Source organism: Aythya ferina (assembly GCF_964211825.1).
Source record: "Aythya ferina genome assembly, chromosome: 2".
Classification (NCBI taxonomy): Eukaryota; Metazoa; Chordata; class Aves; order Anseriformes; family Anatidae; genus Aythya; species Aythya ferina.
The window spans coordinates 122,259,953-122,280,698 of NC_140297.1; positions in this window are offsets into that span (position 1 = coordinate 122,259,953).

Here is a 20,746-nt window from a genome sequence, read left to right on the forward strand (position 1 = left end):
ACTGATCCTCCATGGGCAGCTGCAAGCTATCTTTGGTGCTGCACAGAGCAGATGTGGCCTGACCACTTACAAAAGCAAACTGGAGAAATGAAAATTAGGATTACCCTCAGCCAGATCAAATAAACCTTTGTCAGAGCCACCCAGTCAAGGCAATTTTGTTGTTGTTGTTTTGTTTTGTTTTGTTGTTTGTTTGTTTTTTCCAGAAGACCATATGGTCATCCTGGGAGCAGAGGGTGCTCCCCCCAAAGGTCAGGACATGCCACTGTACACAGCTTGGCTGCTTAGAGGAGAAAGCACTGAGGTTCAAGAAGGTTCTTGAAACATGAGATTAAGTCTAGAAAGCTTTTGGGCTTCTGGATGCTCCCAGTAGGTTAATGAATAAATATGACAAAGCATAAAAGAAATAAAAGACCAGAAAATGAAATCTTAAAGAAATCTCTGACTTTCTACACAGTGCCTGTCAGAAAAGGTCGTCTGTTTTACAAGCCAGAGAATGCAAAACGAGAACATCTGTACCTATTTGTAAATAGTGTCAAATTTATGTAGCTGATTCAACATGAGGAAAAAATAACCTTGGAAAAGAGTTGCAAAACACTCTGAGTTATTTTTGACATTTTAATTACTTTAAAATGTTATTCCATTTAAAATTTGATCTAAATTTGCATTAGAAATATTTTGCAAGTAAACAAAGGACATCAAATTGAAATAAAACATTTCATTTGAGTTCAAACAAAATGTTTATTTGGATCCAAAATACTATCTTCGTTTCAGCTGGAGAATCAAAAAACATTTGGTTGTTTTTATAGCTTTCACTATATAATTTCTGTGTTTCTTTTCTGCCTCATTTCTCATACTTTCTAAAAAAAAACCCACTCATATAATTTTTCCTTTAGTGATATATAAGCTTTTGATGTTGTCATAAAGTGCCATCCTCTTTTTAAAATGTTAATTTCAGTAATTGGTTGTCATTGTTGTTATTAATAGTAGTAGTAGTATTGTTATTATTATTATTGCTATTATGTAGGGTCTTTCCGATGTAACAATGTCATTTGCTTTTCACTAGTCTCCTTCTTCCTGTTCTCTAAAACTTGATATTTATTTAAAACATACTTCCTCCTCTTAAACCACATATTTGTTTTTAATATTTAAAGTAAAAATGACTGAAAGCTAACAACATCAGTGAAATTTTCCAATAGCTTTGTTTTGGGGATTTTTTTCAATATATTAATTGAATTGTTTTTAAATTCAGAAAACTATTAATAACTGTACATAACAATTGAAATAAAAAGGTTGAAGTTCATAAGAACTTTTTCACTATTTTTTAGCCCTAGTTATCTTTTTCTCCTGCTTTTTTTTTTTTTTTTTTTTTTTTCCTATATCTATTTTTTTCTTCCTCCTCTTTCCTTCTAGGTGTGAATCAGAAAGGTCTATCTGCAATTTAGATTTATTGGAATAGAGGTAAAAAAGAATAAGAGCAACTTTTCACTGTCAGATTTGTACAAAGGATTCAGTGCAAGTGAAAGCCAAGTTCTTTCCCATTTATCTCTTATTCTTTTTTATCTCTACTCACTTTCTCTCTTTCAGTCCATTTCATCCCTCTTCCTTGCCTTCCTTCATGCTTTTTTTTTTCACCTTCTATCCCTAGTTTTAGTTTTCTTAACCAATCCTTACACATCCCTACTTATTATCTAGGGACCTATTCAGCTACAGAAGTCTTGAACATTAAGTGTGAGAAAGTGAAAGAGAGTGAGACAGTTTCAATGAGCACGATGATAGATGATTTTCAACAATATTTTACTTGAAGTGTTTTAATATTTTCAGCCAGAAATGTTCCCATCTTTTTAATAGGTTAAAAAATAATCCCTACAGTGTTGGTGTTGGTGGTTTGTATAACTATTGTTACAGAAGCCAGCCAGAGGGTGGAAATAAATTTTAAAATGAGAAGAAAATTTTCTTTAATTTCTGACTCTTTCCTGTTTCTCATTTGCTTTGAATTTTATCATTTCTTCTCCTTTCACATCCTTCTCTTCTCTTAGGCTACTTCCCCCCCTTTTTATGGTTTTTGTTTGTTTGTTTGTTTGCTTGTTTTGTGTAGTTAATTCACACGTACCTTTAGTGGTAAGGCTTATAATGTACTTCAGTAACTGAATTCAAACAAGGACCATAAGAATGAAGTTGAGACACTTGGTACCTATCTTAACTCCAGAAAACCATGGAAGAAATTAAACAAGAGAATGTGTGGGAAATGTGTCAGCACAGCTGCCTATAAAACCACTCAGCATTTCAGGATGCTGCTGTACAACACCACTGTTTGTGGGGTCATGACAAAGGGTTGTCTTGATGTTGTGATGGCTCACATGAAGGTGCTGTGGAAATTGTTGATTCCTGTGAAGACCTTTTTGCCCCCCTTTTGCCCTCTTTTTGCAAAGCTGGATCATGTTCCTATTCCTCTAGGCTGTAGGCTTGCTGGACACAGCTGGGGCAGATAGGATGGGACAGGGCTCTGCAATACCCTGTCCTAGCGTGAGAGAAGGTGAGCTGAAGGAGGGTTACTGAAGGAGTAACCTTTCACTGACCAGATCTGCACATGGACCCACATCATTTCAATTCCCATGTCAAGTTCATACTTTGGGAAGAACCATATACACACAAAAACCTCCTGTGCACTGCAGCACCAGAAAATGGAGACGGGAGATACAGCATAGCAATATCTGTGTTACAAACCAAATCAGAAAGTGCTGAAATATCTCTTATAAATACACTTCTTTGGGAACAGAATCTGCAGAATCGATTCTTTGAAAAAAGATTCAGACATATGCTTCCTCCTCTGCTAACTGCCCTGAGAAACAAAGCATCAGATGTCAGCAGAAAGTTAATATATAGTGTTGGGAAACCTTAGAGGAAGGTTGTCGAACAAATTCCTTAAGGATTTTGACCTTATATGAGCTTGTATAATGTTACAGGAGGAAAATGAAAAAATAAATAAAAATTAAAAAAAAAAAAAATCAAGGGAAAGATAGTGAAACAACTAATATCCATCCAAAAGGAAAGAGAAAAATCAATATTCTAGATTTTTGTATATGTTTATATATATATATATATATATATTTTCTTGAAATGTGTTTCAAGAAATGGAATCTTAACTTTTTCTCTAGATATCCTCTTATGAACATACTGGAAGGAGACTGAGAGAATTATTGACCCCATGACCCTTCTTTTAAATTTTGTATTTGAATGTTTTAGTGAGCTATTTGACTGTTTTTGTCCTTTGTAGTTTCTGGTCAAAAGCTGTTTTACAAATTGCACACAAACAAGAAACACATTACCATCTTGCAGTGACCATGACCATGAAATTAGGTACACAGCACACACCCTTTAAAATGTTTGTTTTCAAAGTTTCTTCATTAGATTTAAGGGTTGGTACTTCCTTGGCTGTACAAATCTAGGGACTTCACATTTCATAGCTGTTGTTCAAACTGTTCTAGTGAATCCCTTCTTCACAACCTTATTTCAAAGCACCTTTTTTAAAATTGAAGTCTAGATTCTTCAGCTGTAACTCTTTCATGGGTCCAGTTTTGCACATCACATAGGCTGACTCTACTCACAGAGATGGACTCAGCCCAAGTTCAGCCTGGAACAACCACAGAAGTCTGAAGAATATCATCTTTATTCCTGTTTTATGTAGACAGTTTATAAATACAGATGCTGTGTGTATTCTCTGAACTCTCTGCAGTCAGATGAGAGTCAGATTTGGATTTTGTTTGTTTGTTTTCAAGAACTTACCAAGTCAGACTGTTCTTTTCCCTGAAATGTATTTGTCCTGTACATGAAAGGAACTGGGGAGAGGAGAAGATGGCTGGCATATTCTGAACTACTATATATTGCAGAACAGGCTTCCAGTTGTCAGCGTCTGCACCCTGTAGAAGTATGGTTTCAATTTTACTTTTGAAATCTGAGTCGAGCAATGTTGCCAACACATATTTTTCCCTGTCAAAACATTTCACTTATTCCTGAGTCTGTAGACAGCTTTTAGGTTACATCTTTCCCCAGTCTTATTGAAACAGGATCTTCATTTCTTTTGAAATCATTTTTCATTAGTGTGGGAGCAAAAAGCAGATACTAGAGCTGATAAGTGGCAGCACCTGGCTTAAAGATGTTCCATCAGCTCTTAGTTTCTGTGTGATCACTTCCGATAATTGGAGGATGAAAACCAAAGCAGCAGTCACATTCAAATCAGAATAGGTGAAGACATTATCTTTTTTCTTCCTCTGCATGTTTAATACTGCTGTGCTCCATCTTGTTCCACTGAGCTGATAGAATATGCAAAAAGCAGACCTCAGGGTTCACAAGCTACCTCAGCAAAATATTTTTTGAGTAATTTGGTCATGATAAGAATTGGGTCACCCATTAATTAGGCGTAACTTATTTTAAAAGGCATATAATTTTTGTATTTGTGAATGAATTGTAAACTTATTCCCATATTTGTAGTTACAATAATTATTTTTAAACACACATCTCAATCAGAGATTTGTGCTTCTGCTATTTACTGGCTATTGTTCATAGAATGTGTCCAAGTTGTATGAACTACATTGTGTGATTCCTGTTTCCTAACTGGATGTCTGGCAAGGCAATGAATAATTGTTGGACCCTAAACTCACAATGTAATTTAATAAATAAATCAGACTAGATTAGATTATTTATATTTGAACTAGTATATGTTGTGGGAACAATATGACTGAGGATTTTTAACCTTTAACAGCAAATAACACTTCTATTAACAGCAATAAAATAGGATTTGTTGCATTAAAGCACAAAAAATATTCAGAATCACTTTTTGTATTGTTTACCATCTGCATTTATTGTTTCATTCATGTTTTGGATAACAGGCATCCATAGTTCAAATACCAAGCTCCCTAACCATTTGCCTACCACCAGATAGGATGAATAGATCTGAGCAGTATAGAAGGAAGATGACACACTTCAAATCTTCAGCTTTTATTTCTAGCCCAGTTCTCTAACAAGATGAAGCTCAACAGCTGTACTGTTTGCAAGTCTGTGCATCAGTGACAGATTAACAAACCTATGTAGATTGTGGGTGGCATGAGAGCCCAAGAGCACATGTACACCTTTCTCCTTCTCCAAGGAATGATCAGCACTCTCTTAAACTTTTCCCACTCACATGTGTCTAGCTCTATCTTAAAGACTTTCTGTGATGATAATTTGTCCAAACAAATGCTCCATTTTCCTTAGCATTTAAAAGCTCTCATATTACACAAACGGATCCTTCCTTACTGTGATTTTAACCTATTGTTTTTTGTCCTGCCCAACAGAGTTTGAATGTAATTTCATTTTGTTCCTTTTTGCTTTTTACTCTTTTGACATCGGATATCACATCCACCCTCAAGGCTTTCTATATTCAAATACCACTGCCTATTCAGACTTTCCTTGGAGGTTGCATTGTAAAGACTCTGAGCCTTCTTTTTGTTTTTCTCTGTATTTTTCTCAAATGTTCCATATTTATCTAGAGGTAGAGAATGTATTTAAAGCTAACAGACAATATTCCTGTTTATCCACTTTAATATATATGTCTTTCTGAATAGTAAGGCATTGTTTAACTTGTCATCAACACTAATCTACACATCTACTTTTGCTAACTAGTTAGGTATCTATATTTCAGCCTATCTTTGGACAACTGATTATTCTGTACTAAATGTAGTATTTTGCACCTGTTCCCATTGAATCTTCAGTGACCTACTAACTTTTAAACCTGTTGGCCAGTTTCACTTGAATGAACTTCAGCTGGCAGAGCTCAGCTGTCACAAAGCAATTTCTTACTGTTTTTGTGAAAATAGTCAGCAACAGGGAGGAAGGTTTACCTATGGAGGGGAAGGTGTGAGCTTGATGTTTCATAAATGATAGACAACCAAGTTCAACAACTCTAAGGGAAACACAACTTCATAGAAATATTTGTTTTAAGACTACAGAGATGTAAGATTACCATGTCCTTATGTTCTTGTGTCAGATAACTACTTTAGGGTATTTTCTCATCGTATATCCATCAGCCATAAGAGAACTTACCAAAGACTTCATGATCCTGGTCCTGTATTTGTTGCTGGGCCCTTTTGGGGGTGATACAGACTCCTGGGATTAAATCCAGAGGTTTCACAAAGGTTTGCAGCCCACAAACAAAGGTTTGTGGGCTGCAAAACAATGGCAAGTCCAGGACAGTCTGGTTAGAGGAAAGTGTTTTGTGAATAGGCTAATTTCTTTAAAAGTCATTGAAGGTACGTGCTTTGAAAGGCTACATCTTTAACAGTGGTATAAAAGTACTAAATCCTCAGCTGCATCCATGTTATCAACAGTCTTTTCATGGTGTTGCAGTATCATGAAAGCTCATTATCTATTGAACTTCTGAATGAATAAAATACAGAATTTCTCTATACTGCAACCATAGTAGACAATAATTTTTACTCCACAGTATTTTGGTTTATGAGAGAAAAAAAATGGTACCTACAGCTATGAGAAAAGAGATAGGCAATTTTTTTGTGTATAAACATTCTTATAATGTAGACAGTATAATATTTACCATATTGAAAGTGAAGTGAAGACAGAAAGAGGATCAGATGAAATATGAATTAAACAGGGAAAGTAAAGATATAATTGTGTATGACCACTACTCCCGTAAGTTATTAAACCACAGCGGAAATGCAAAAATGAAGACAGCAATTCAAAAGATAGAGTCAAATATCATAATGTCCTATGATGACAGCTGTCAGAAGATTGTATAATCAATAAGATTGCCTTTTCATAACCTTCACTGAATTTATTTAAGAGAAAATTATATAAAAGAATATTACTGGAATATGAGTATGAAAATATCTTTCCCCCTGTTGAAAAAAATGCTGATGAAAAGTAAAACACTTTTATTTGGAGGGAGGTTTGTTTGTTTTTTTTTTGTTTGTTTGTTTGTTTTGCTGAGAAACTAAACACTGAAATTAGTAGGTATCATGTCCGGGGGTTTACTTTTTAGGGTATCAAGAATTGCAGAGGTTTCTGAGAGAAGTTACAGACCACTTAAAATTATTGAACATATAAGAAGAAAAATATAAGTCAGCTGCAATAAAAGAAAGCTGAAGGAAAAATTCACTGACATATGATAGGAAGTTGAAATATATGATTTGGGGATTTTAGCTCTCTTTCTTCTGTTTGGAATGAGAAGTTTTATCCCATGAGAATGTACAGAAAACAGAAGTGAACTGGATGAAAATTTTCTACTCCACATTTTCTTTGACAGAAAGATACAATTTTGATTGAACAGATTATTTTTTTTTCTTGGAAAGTGTCTACCTTCATTTTAAATGCCACTTCCTTTTGTCTCAAAACATAAATTCATTACTCTCTCCCTTTTATAGCATAAAAATGAAGCAAGTAATCTTTTTTTTTTTTTTTTTTTTTTTTTTTTGATGAAGAATCAAAACATCAAGCCAATCTTCTACAGCTACAATTTAAATTTTGTCTGTGGTTTTCAGCTGAGGTAGCTAGTCTTATACTGTTAAACTTCAGGAACATATCCCAATTATCTTGAGAAAAATGCAGACAAATAGCACAATCGGACATAAGAGTATGAACAGAAGAAAACAAATGAAAGAAAGAGAAAAAGTTAAAGGAAAAAATAATTTTGAAAAGCAAGTACACAGAAGAAATAAAAGCAATTAACTTGCTATCTTAAGTGATGGAAATGTGAAAAAAAAAAAAAAAAAAAAAAAAAAAAAACAACAACTGAAATTCTGGAACAACATCAGCAATACCATGGTCAAATATAAATGACAAAACTTTACCTCATTCATTTATTCTAGCTGTGTCAAAAGTAACTTTTTACATTCGCTTTTCTACTCTGCTCAGTGTCCCTAACCAATGTCCTTGCAGACTTAATTGTGCTTCTGTCCGTCTGACTGTCATGGAGACTTCACAATATTAGTATTCAAAAACTAAAGCTAATTTTTAGAGAATGTTTTTCTTACCTTTACCAACCAAAGATGCTCACCCACCCTATGATTTCATTGTACCATATCACCCCACTTTGTAAAAAAAATTATTTGAATGTAATGTGAATTGGTGGATAAAAGAGCTACATATAATACACATATTGCACAGAGGTACTGATTGCACTACATCCTTGGGAAGGTTCTTATTCTTCCCTGAGGCAGTGAAACAACTTTCTGCTACCATTTCCTTGCAAGAAAGGTCCTGAATTGGGTCTGCCAGAGGGAACACAGACCCAGCACCCAACATTGATTCCTTATGTTCATCGGAAAATACTTAAACATGTCTCTGGTTGCAGGTTCTCTGGGGTATCTACACGTGCTGTTGTGTCTGCAATAGCCTGTGTCCATAGGCAACATATGGAAATGCTGGCAACTATAGTCAAATTAATATGTTAAATATTAATATTTATATAAATATTAATAATATCAATAACATTATCATTATTAATATTAATATCATTAATTATATAACTAAGAAGCTATAACCCAATACCGGGTCAAATTCTGCTGTACAGAGATGATCTACTGTAACATAGATGATCTAAGATACATACTGTTCACTAGAGACAGTTGTTGACATATACAACAAAATCCTGTCTCTGCTGTTCTCTCTTCCTGAAACAGTGTTTCTTGGTTATGTGTTCATCATAGCTACCACCTATTCCCTTCCAATGTGAATAGATTTAGTGAGAAATGATCACCTTTCAAACTAAGAGCATTGCCAGGATTTCTTTCTCTATCTCCCGTCTAATTCTCTGAGAAGGAAATACACAGACAAGTTGAGTGGCTTTTCTGTTTGAGATGGCATTTGTGCACATGTAAAAAGTAGTTTCAAGCATTATGTTTCTTCACCTTGCACATCATAAAAATGTAAATGCATAATAGTATATTCTGTTTCTATAGATACTATACATGGTACATTAAGAATACATAAGAGAGACTTTGTAAGAAATGTTTGTACCAAATGACCCTCCTGCTTGCCTATACTTTCTATCCATTGCAGGTGTGCTTTGCAAACAACCAGTTTCTAACTAGGCCTTCTGGCCAAACTACTAGGGTGTTTGTTGTTGTTGTTTGTTTGTTTTATTCTGCCATCTGTGACCAAACAGAATGTATGATGTTATCTACCTCATCCTACTCTTCCAAACAGCAACAGCTCTATAAATTTCTGTATCTTCTTCATAAAAATCATCCAGTGATGAATGCTTACTAATTGCAATTAATTCCAATGCACCATTACTTTTGCCAATGCATAATTTCAGTAATTCTTGCTGCAATGTCCTTTTTACCATGGACAGAAAGTTCATATTCTTACTTTTTCCATCAGTACTTGAAGATTTTGATCTTAGTGCTCACCCTTCCCCCACATTTCCTTTTTTATTCCTTTGTTTGTTTGTTTGTTTTCAGGATGTTCACCACCTAAAGATCATCCTGTGACTAACTTTGATTCTATTGTGTATATAGCTCATCAGTATGTTGTAGACTTAAGAAGAAGAGCTGAACAAATCCCAACATAGTCAGAACACTTTCTCTTGCCCTTGGGCTGGAGATATGCCAGGACAATGCCTTTTATTGAATAACTGTAATATAAAATGTATCAGGTCTTTTGAACTGACTGACATGTAGAATTTACCAAAATGGAAACCATATGTTTGTAAAAATTTAAAATGCAGAGGTAGTTGCACTAGTGCTATGCTCACATCTGGAAGCAGCCACCTCTCACAGAGGCATCTTCGTAAATCTTTCATGGGGGCACCATCCTAAAATTGATTTTGCCTGGGCTAAAATACAATCAGATGCTCTGAAAAGCACATGACTAATGTAGGAACTTAATATGAAGAATAGACTGAGACAACAACAAAAAGACAGGCATCAAATGGGGGGGGGAGAGGAAGGGGAAGGAAGGAAAACAAGTTGTGTCATTTGAGTAAAGAGTGTGTATGAATGGATTTTCTGTTTTTCCTTTTCCTCATTAACTCATTGCCAGAATAGTATAATTGTCATTTAGTTTGTCTTCGCCCAGTGTGAAGTTGTTTACTGAGAGTCACCAGATTAAAATGTACTTTCCTACTCCAAAGAACTGTTTCTTGTGTGTATTCAAAACCATGTCTTCTTTATCAAATGGGATATGTTTGTGCTACTTTTTCAGCCCTTTATAGCCAATCGAGCTGTGGAACCATGAGCAGTACTGTGCTTTGGTTAAACATAGTCTACAAAATGATTAGCCATGTCCCAACTTCACAAACTTTACTGCTGGTAGCACAGAAGAACTGTGGCTTGGCATCCGTGGTCCAGGGGGATATGGATACATTTAAGGAGCAGTGCTTCTGTGAGGCATGTAGCACAGAAGGGTGATTCATTTCTGTGACTACCAGAATAGGAAATTCTTCAACATTGAGGTTGAACTGGAGTTAAAATTTCCTGGTCTTCAACAAAGTATTCTCTGGGGCTCTGATTTTGCAAATGGGGCTTAGATATGTGAGAACATAGAGCAAAGAACATGTTATGTATTTCTTTCTGAGTCTTGGTTAGTTTTCTGAAGAGATTCCTGGAGTGGAGGTATCAGCAGGAAGTAAACGCCATATGGATTTCAGCTCTGAAAAAGAAAAATGGGTATATCAAATTCTGTAATATGGAATAGATCCCATATTTTTATAAGGAGTGCTGACAAAGTTGAAGAAGTAAGCAGCAGGTCAGGAAAAGGTTATCCATGCCCTTGACTAGATGTCCCTCAGAAACATAACCGTCTCATTACACAAGTGGGAATCAGCACTACTGCCAAAATTTCAGCTTCAGAGAGAGAATCTGAGGGAAGCAAGTTCTAGTAGCATCACACGGCACTTCACAAACTTGAAGGTAGCTCTCTAAGTAGCAAAAGAGCTTTAGCTTTTCTGCTTTCTCAGCTGTTGAAGACGGATTCCTGCCAACAGGGCTAGCAGTTGGGAAATCATAAAAAATATATATATATTAAAAAAATAAAAAAAAAAAAATAGTAATGTGCTCGTTTCAAACAGGTGCACTATGCCCGCAGCAAAGAGAAAGACACATCAGAAGAAGCATTTGCACAAGGAGGCATTAGAATAAAAAAAAAAAGTCCTGAGCTACAGAGACTGAAATATCTTTACAAAATGGCAGGCAGCCAGAGAGCTGGAGGGTGGGGGGATGACTGCTTTTTCTTATTTTTTAACATTTTTGATTGAAGACACTTGATTCTGATTTCAGCTACGTGGTTACATATTGATGCTTAAAATGTGAAATCAGCTGTTATTCAGAAGCTGATTTAACAAGCTAGGCAGGAATATCTGCCAGCAGAGCTAAGTTCAGAAATCAGGCACAGGTTTTCTGCCAGAAGAGTTGCAAACCAAGAAACCATAACAAAATACATCCACACCAGCCAGCATATGTTGCTGCAGACCAGACCTCCATTAAAAATATTTTCTCAAAATATAGCAGGAGTATTTAGGTACATTTTAAAAGTTTTAATTTAGTTTAAGAGAACACAGTTTGTATTCTAGTTTACAGACACTACAATGCTTTTGGTGGATGCCCCTATTGCTGCCCTTATGTGCAACTGAAATTCATTATGCCTACAGAATTCTAAACCAAAACAAAGCTGCATGTATATGTACAGGAACAAGCAGATACTTCTGTCAAAGGATTTGGCCTTTGCCATAACACCCATGAGTTTACGGGGTGTACATGCAACCATCTGTACCTTTCCCCGAAGAGCTTATCTGTGTGATCCTTCAAAAAATTAAGCCTATTATTTGAGTTACACAGATACATATTTTTCACTCATATGTAATCGGTGTTTAGAAAATAAAAGCTGTTATTCTCAGTTCCTGTCTCTCAAACAATTTAACATTTTCAAAGAAAATATATACTTTATAAGTGAATCCAAGATCCCTCTAACTAAATATGTTCCATTTTTCTCACATCTTGAGAATTTTATTCTGCTTCTTCATTGACAAGCATAATGGAAAAAGTGGCACAGCAAGAGCTCTGCTTATTATTTGCTTTGATAGACATAACTGGGAGGGGATGTTCTGAGCTCCAAGCATTTGAGGTAGCCATTTTAAAAGGCAATATTTACAGAGTGGCTCTCTCAGACAGAGAAAAGACTTTCAATATAAAATTTCTAATGTTCTTTCCATTCATTCCAGTTTATTTTTACTGAGGGTTTATTTGGCAATGTAAAATAAATAAATAAAGTCACACAGTTGCAATTTTTAGGTTAGAAATTTTATGTCTGTTCTCATTGCCTATAGTTTCAAATTCTTCAAAATTTCTGACAATGCACATGAAGGTTTCTCACACAGAATCAAATCTTTTTGTCATAATCTCATTGCCATAATATCATCATCTTTGGCAATCATGTCTGACAGTTCATGAAAATGCAGATTGCCTTCAAAACCTACAAACAAGGAGCCCTGAGATGTCAGAGCATCCTTAGGGCAAGAAGTCAAACTACAAAGTTTATTGTTCTTCAAGTGGTCATATCCCTTTGGCATTTTTTCCCAGTCATTCTCCTCTCCAAACTTTTGCACACACTCAAGAAAAGAAAGATGACATATAGCAAAACAAACAGTAATATGCAATATTTTTTTTTGAAAATCATGCTTCTGGATTTAGACGCACTCAAGGTAGGTAACCAATTAAACTAACAATTTCCATAATTTCCATACCTTTTCTGACTCTCAGATGAGTTATTTTCCTCAGACTGGAGATTTTTTCACATTTTTTTTCATATCCTAGCCAAATATTTATAGGGAAAATAAATGAAAATAAATAAATAAATAAATAAATAAATTGGGAGTTTCAAGAGTAAAAGAGAAGATCGGAATATTTAAATTAAATTGCAGCCTTTAGGAATCATCTGTCTATATTGTTATACAATTATTAGGTACTGTTAGGGAAGAGCAAGATAGAGCCCATGAGAAAACTAAGAACAATAATTGCCTGATATGGTCTACCCTGACCAGACATGGATGATGCCAAGGAAGATAAGAATATGAAATCTGTAATGTATACAGCAACTGAAATATAAAAGTACATCTCAAACCTCACAGATTTCCCAATAGCTCTTAGTCTAAGGCTGAAGTGGATCAGCTGGAATAAATATTCACTTCTGTTAGTGTTTTTCTACTTCCACAAGGGAAATATTTTATACTTTTTCCAAAAGTCAATCTTAACAAATGAACAAAGGAGGACACGTGATTTTTGTCTCTTGAAGATACATAAATGCTACTGACTAATAATTGTATACTGGGTCAATCACCAGCAATCTGTAAACACAAAAGTCACAAGAAGGTTCATTGGAACAGCTACGATATCAGTATAGGAAATAATTCTGAGGCAGAATATATAAATTAAAATGTCACTGAGGATCAGAGATAGTAGTTACAGACAGGTATCTGATAAGAAACAAGATAATCCTTTCATCTGTCATCTAATTGACCACATTCTGGTGTATTAATTAAGTCTTCATTGATGAGGGTTAATGTTTTAGGGTGCTGTGTGTTTAGAGCAGCTGTTGTAATCTTTGGTAAATAAAACACTGACCCTATGACTGATTCAAGTTTATTGTTCATTGGCACATTCGTGTTTCTTAGGGTTAAAGTTAAAACGATTAAACTGAGAGGCAGAGAATGAATGGGAAAAAAAGACCACAGGAATGAAGATGAAAACACCAGACACAGATGAAAAACTACAATTACTTTAGTAATTAATTCACTATTAAAAACAAGCAAGCTGCTTACAAAATAAAGCAGGTCTTCCTTTCTCATGCCATATTTTTGCATTTTAGGAGGATTAATAAGAGGGTGTCAGGGGAAAAAAAAAAAAAAAAAGATAAGAAAATATGAACTTAAGTCTACTGAGGTGATGAGATAAAAAAAAAAAAGATCAATTATTATTAACCGTTATATCATTGTGTATAATCATGCTACTTGTTCATGACTGGAGGACAACATAGTCTCCAGGGTCATCAACAAAAATGTAGTAATGAGATGAATTCCAATTGCCCATATATGTACATAAATCTTTGGGAGCTCCTTCTGAGTTACAGATTACAGTTACATGCCCAAAAACAAACAAACCAACCAACAAACAAACAAACAAAAACACCTTAATCCTGTGAAAATTATTTCTGTATTATAAGAAGGTACACTGAAGTCTATGTACATATCCTTACAGAAACAGGACCAAGATCACAGAGCCACCCAGCCAGAAGATCAGAATTGATCCAGTCTGATTCATCACATCTTAAATTTTTTAGCATTAATCCTAATGCAAGCAGTAAGCCTTTCCATTCCTCTCAATTTCTGTTATTGTTGTGAACTTCACTCCAATAATGAAAATTAGTTTTGCAACCATGGTGATAACAAATAGTTAAAGACTAGATAACTAGAGACTCTCATAAGTATTTTCAATAACCTAACAACCTTTTTATAAACTTGACTTCATCAGGTTCTTTCTGTTGTAATGATATATTAAGGGCAAGGTAAAGTGTTGAAATAACTCTTGCACCCATTTTCAGTTAACGATATTAGCAACTGTCCAGTTTAAGACTATTCCAGAAGACTTGAAGATGGATCACTTTTCCATCTCATTCCTTTCCTGAGAAAATACAACCTCTCAGTATTTTCTTGGGAACTTCATTTCTGTTTAAGCAGTTCTAGGAAGAGATATACAGCACCTAACACATTCTGAGAGTAGTATAAATTGCCAGCATTTTGCTATACATGAAAGAAACGAGGGGAGAGGAGAGGAGAGGAGAGGAGAGGAGAGGAGAGGAGAGGAGAGGAGAGGAGAGGAGAGGAGAGGAGAGGAGAGGAGAGGAGAGGAGAGGAGAGGAGAGGAGAGGAGAGGAGAGGAGAGGAGAGGAGAGGAGAGGAGAGGAGAGGAGAGGAGAGGAGAGGAGAGGAGAGGAGAGGAGAGGAGAGGAGAGGAACAATTATTTCTATTTCATGGAAACTGAGTAGACTAAATTTTTATGGACCCAATGAGATTTTTGGATGAGACATGGAAACTAGTAATTTTAAATAATTTTTATTTATATATTCATATATTTATATTTTTATATATTAGGCTGTCTCGTACAGTCTGTTGCTTCTATGTATACTTGTATTTGTATGTGATAGAAACATCTCACAGACTCATAAAAGCAGGCTATTTATACTGATAAAGTAAAGCTGATCAAGCAAACAGATTTGCTAGCTTTGAAGTGAGCCATTTTTATGTGATGAAGAATGAAATATGATTGCAAGTGAATCTCTGTAAACAATGAAGAATAGATCTCAAAACTAATAATCAAATTAGTCGAGTAAGTTCTCTGAAGAATCATTTCTGCAAAGAGTAGGTTTAAAACAAAAATATGAGATAGAAATAGTCAGCAAAGAGGGGACTGAGAGATTTATTGAAAGAAATAAAAGAAAATAATAGTGTTTTAATTAGCCCATGGTACGAAAACAGACTGGATAATTTGTTCCATTTGGAAGTGGGTGAAATTTTGGAGATATAAAACCAACAGAACATTAAAACTTCTAAATTTTTTAAGGCTAGCAAGTCTGTGAGCTGGCTAAGGAAAAATACATTAGAAAACATCTAAATAGAGCTTTCAGCAAAAAAATGGGTTACAGATGGAAATCACTTGTCTCTTTTCAATCTTCAGCACACTACAGAATACACTAGAGAATCCTTGCAGCACTTTTTACCATGTGAGTTTCTGTTCTTCCTCCTTATATATATATTTGGCTCTTTAATTTTCTTGAGAGAATAAAATACAATGACAAAAACAGACCAAGTAAAAAGCATCACATTAGAATTTATTTACTCTGTAATAAGTATTAGAAAATACAAAAGACAGAGATAAGAAATCCACAAAAATACAGTATAACAAAACTTAAAGATAAACAGCAACTTAGCAGTATTAGACATATCACCCTCTCCAGATTTCCCATGGTATTTGAAATGAATAGGGACTGCTTAAAAGTAGAGGAAATTAGTAGTGTGAAGTATAAAGAAGAAAATTAACCCATCTGAGGTATGTCAGGCTGGGGATTTAAAAATTTTAACACAGAAAATGTATAAAATAACTATCACATAAAATGATAACCTTCTCAGTCTCCCCAACCCCCTAAAATCCCAGGAAAATCCTTCCATTGTACCGATAGTAAAATAATATTTTCAATATATTTTATTTTGTTTCAATGAAAAGATATTTTTAATTACCAAATTTCAATGAAAAAAATCTATTATGTGGAATATTTCTCTTTTAGATGTCTAGATAAGTATAGTCTGGTAATTAAATATATGTTATATATATAAAATCTATTTCACAGTATTTTCAAAAGGCAGTAAGTAAGTGGTCCCATTTCTTGCTTTTCTGTCCATACCACAGAAGCCTCTGTCCCACACAGCGCTCTCACCTCTGAGAGAAAAAGTGTTTAGGAGATCCCATGGAAGCCAGGGGGATAATGAAAGTTTCTCCAATGAACCTTTCTATATGGACTAATGCAGAAGAGGTCAAGTCCTTATCAGCCCTCAGATTTTCACTGAACCATTTTTCCATTATTTACCCGATACATTTTTAAGAGGAAGAAAACCGAAACTTGTATGCAACCACAGAATAGGATTGCTTTTTCTACTGTTAATGAATATTTGCATAATAAGATACATGTCTCAGTTCTACTTCCACAACATTATCCCCTCAGTATTTCTGGAACCTGACTACTGTCTCTTGGCACATTCCCAGGTTGTAACATTTTGCATAAAATAAAGGTTCCTCCTTTACGTATATAATATAAAATCATATATATATATACATATATATACATATATATGGTGGTGGTGGGTTGTTTTTTCCAGACTTGCCAAATATATCAGCTACCTCCTTGACTCCCATCCAAAGGCTGCTCAAAAACAGTTGTCAAAATATTAGTAGAGCTTAGCTGCCCCTAAGGGGTTAAATTTTCTTTTCTGAGCAGAGCCAATTTTACTTTGTATGTTCTGTAGTGCAGTGAAAGTTAATTCATTCTAAAGCACAGAGCTTTCCAGCAACATTGTTAATATTATAATGTTCCTTTGCTGCACTGTCCTAGCTAGTTTATTAGATGAGAGGAAAATACAGATGTGCTGACAAGCAAAGTTATACCTACCCACACTGGCAAAATATTTATTAAAATTACTTTAAATCATTTTTATGCAGAATTATAAGCTCCTTTAAAATTCTGATGCAGTTATTTTGATTTTTAGTAGTATAGTTGATTACATTTGATGTAGTCAAGTTGTTTGTTTGTTTAATTTTAATAAAAAGGCATGCTCTTCTGACTGTGTGATTATAATTTTTCTGTTCTTTGAGCTGTAGTATAATTTCCTGAATTAAAAGGTAATTGGGTTAGATGAGTGGTACATTTAAAGATACAGAAGACATGAATATACCAAAATAGTAACACAAAGACAGGCATTATAGCTACTTTTTCTAACAACAGAAAAGAAAAAGAATCCTATAGTCTTGAGTGATTGCTGAGGAAAATACAAAACCTGGATGATCCCACATGCAATAGCTATAATGAAACAAAACAACAAAAATCGTGAAATTTCTCTGCAGAATGAAGTGAAGGTTGACAGCACACTGAAAGTCTAACATATTTATTGGGCAGTCTCATTGCTATCTGGGCTCTAGCAGTCAGATAAAGAAAGAAACAGTTTATTACAATATACAAAGGGCTCTAAGAAAGTCATCTCAGTGGGTAAACTTTAGCTGTAGACAAACTGGGAATAAAGGTACCAAGACAAGATTTAACACTCTTTCTTCTATTTCACTGAACACAACACTGAATTCTGGTGGCTTTTGCATTATTTAAAGCTCACTTTGTGCTTGTATCATGCTGACTGTTTAGGTTTTCCAGAGGTATCTATGAACCAGCTGATTCCAGGTGTATTTCAAGGCCTTAGCTGAGTTCTAAACACATTTAGAAGAAAGTCATTATCAACATGTCTGAAAACCACATAAGCAACTAACACCCTATCAAATCCGACAAACTATCAGTCTTATCTCCAAAACAGTGGCTGTTATGACCACCAATGGCTGGGTAAAACACACCACTAAAGAAAGCACAGCACAACCACCGCACTTTTCAAAAATCCATGTGAAGTGAGATCATATGCTCAAGTGCCGTGGTTAGCAGAGGTGGTCTCCACTCAGTTGTCGTTCTATCTGAAGTCAATGCCAAAAACATGGTTGGCTACAACAGCTGTGTTGTCAAAAAGCTGGAAGTTAAGCCAGTCAAGACTGGAGGGCATCTTGCAAAATGAAAAGTGGGATAGCTGTGGTGGATCTTCTGTGGCTCAGTTATCTTTTGACAGGCCTCCTGGCCTAAAATAGTTTAGCTAAAATAGTTTTACAAATATTCTGTGTTCCTGTGTCATCACTGTCTTTGAAACATAAATTTTTGTTTTAGAACCTCTAAAACATCTGAGGTCCCATGCTTCAAAGTTCAATTTTAAGGCAATGTTCTTGTCTTTCAGATTTTGATCTGAAACAAATCAGATGATTTGTCCTGCTCAGGACAAAGAAAGTTGGATAATTACACTAAAGAGAAGTTTAACAAAGATATTAAAAGCTTCTCATATATGTAAGACATACAACTTTCTCAGTTTCTGAATTGATGTAGGTAGGAATGAACCAATGCTAAAATCATAAAAATAAAAATAAATTTAAAAACAAAACAAAACAAAAACACAGTAATAGGAGTTTTTTTAAAGTAAAATGTGTTGAAAATGAGATATGCTGTAAAATTTGTTTGCAATCTTGTAAGAATTATCATTATCAACAGTAGGACACTGTTCTTTGTCCTCAGGCATTTGTACGGATAACCATAAAAATGAATAAGCACAGTATTTCAGAAGAGGAGTAAGGTGGTTAATTGTAAGATAAATACAGTACAAACTGAATGAAGAGCATGTTGTTAGAGGAAAAGTCAGAAGAGCTGACAGCAGAGACTCTCCTGAGGAAGAGGGCATGAGATAAATGACATTGCCAAAAGGTAAATACAAGGATAAGAAAATCCAGAAAGGGACACTTTAGTGATGTGGCTAGTGGAAAGCAGATGATGCTGTCTCTCATGTAGGACGTTTGAGTAATAAGTTTATATTTTTATAAGTTTGTATTTTTAATACATCTGAAATTGCACAAAATTGACAAGCTATTCATTATGTTCCTGGAAACGTCTTTTTTTTTTTTTTTTTTTTTTTTTTTTCCCAGCTGTCTAAGAGTCTCATGAATGGCTTTATTTTTAATCCTTTCTAACAATTTTGAATATTATCGAAGTGCAGGGCAATAATAAAATAACACAGTATATGAAATTAACTGACATGCATATCAGATATATGTTAATTCTAAGATGATATAAATATAATCTGAGTGGCATATTTCTCAAACCAATGATCTGGGCTAGAAATAAAGCTGACTAAGAAACCAGTCTATCCATGTAATGCGGATTTAACCTTGATGAATAACTGTGAAATACTAATCAAAGAAGTACTTATGAAAGAAGCAATCAAAAACATAGAAAGGCATGCATTTGGTGTGTGCACATGGAGTGCCCATACCACTTTGGAGGGCATTATTAATATACAAAATTGAGGATCTGGCTGTGTTTTCAACTGTGTGGGTGCACTGCACATCCCAGCAACCTCTCAGAAGATGAAATATGTCTGTCTTCTCTTAAAGCTTGAATTTTTGCAAAGCGGAAACCACGTTGCATGGACTTCATAAACTGGGAGCCAAGCTCCCAGTCATCTGCATATATCTGCATATATTTGCAGGTGTGTTTGGTTGGTTTTTTATTTGTTCTATTATGGGTGTGTGCACATTTTAGTAAAAATAAAATTTATGATTTTTTTAATACATTTTGTTTTGTCACTACACTCTTAATATTTATTGAATGCAGCATTTAACGTATCATCTTCTGTTATTTTATTTATAGCCACCATCATTTTGCTTTTGCTTTTAGAACATGTTGTGTAGCTGGAGGTTGGGTTCACAGATTGAAGATCTTTTCCAAAAAAAAAATGTGGTTTTAATACAGCTGAATGCAAAACTATACACTCAGAAACAAGGATATATAGTATATTTATATGAAAGATGGAGGGAGAAACAAAGGGCAGACATATATTTTAAGGCTGTGAAAATATCATGGATATATGGTTGCACATGAACTTGTAAGTGCTAGACTGGAAGGAAAGGCTGCTCATAATTCTTGGATAAATAATGGGAAAAGTAATTAGGAAGTAATCAGGTGAGATCCTGGTATACATTTCTGGTGAGACTAATAGGAAACTAATCCTTGATTCCATACTTCAGACAATGATAGAAATTGGAGAGGGAAAATTGGAATATGAAAATATTATAGGTCCTGAGAAGACACCTCACAGTGAGGCATTTAAAGTGTCTTGTTTACTTAAAGGGAGATCAAATATCTTAATCACGGACCCTAAGTACCGGGGAAAAGATAGTAGATATTAATGGGTTATTTAATCTAACAGAGAAAGTCATAACACGAATAAAATGACTGGAAGCATAAGACAAGCAAAATTCCAATTTTAAATTAGGCCCAAATGTTTCTTAAAGAACATCCACAAGACATTAGAATCAAACCCTAAGAGGAATGGTGGCTTTCCTGTTCCTGCATGTTTTC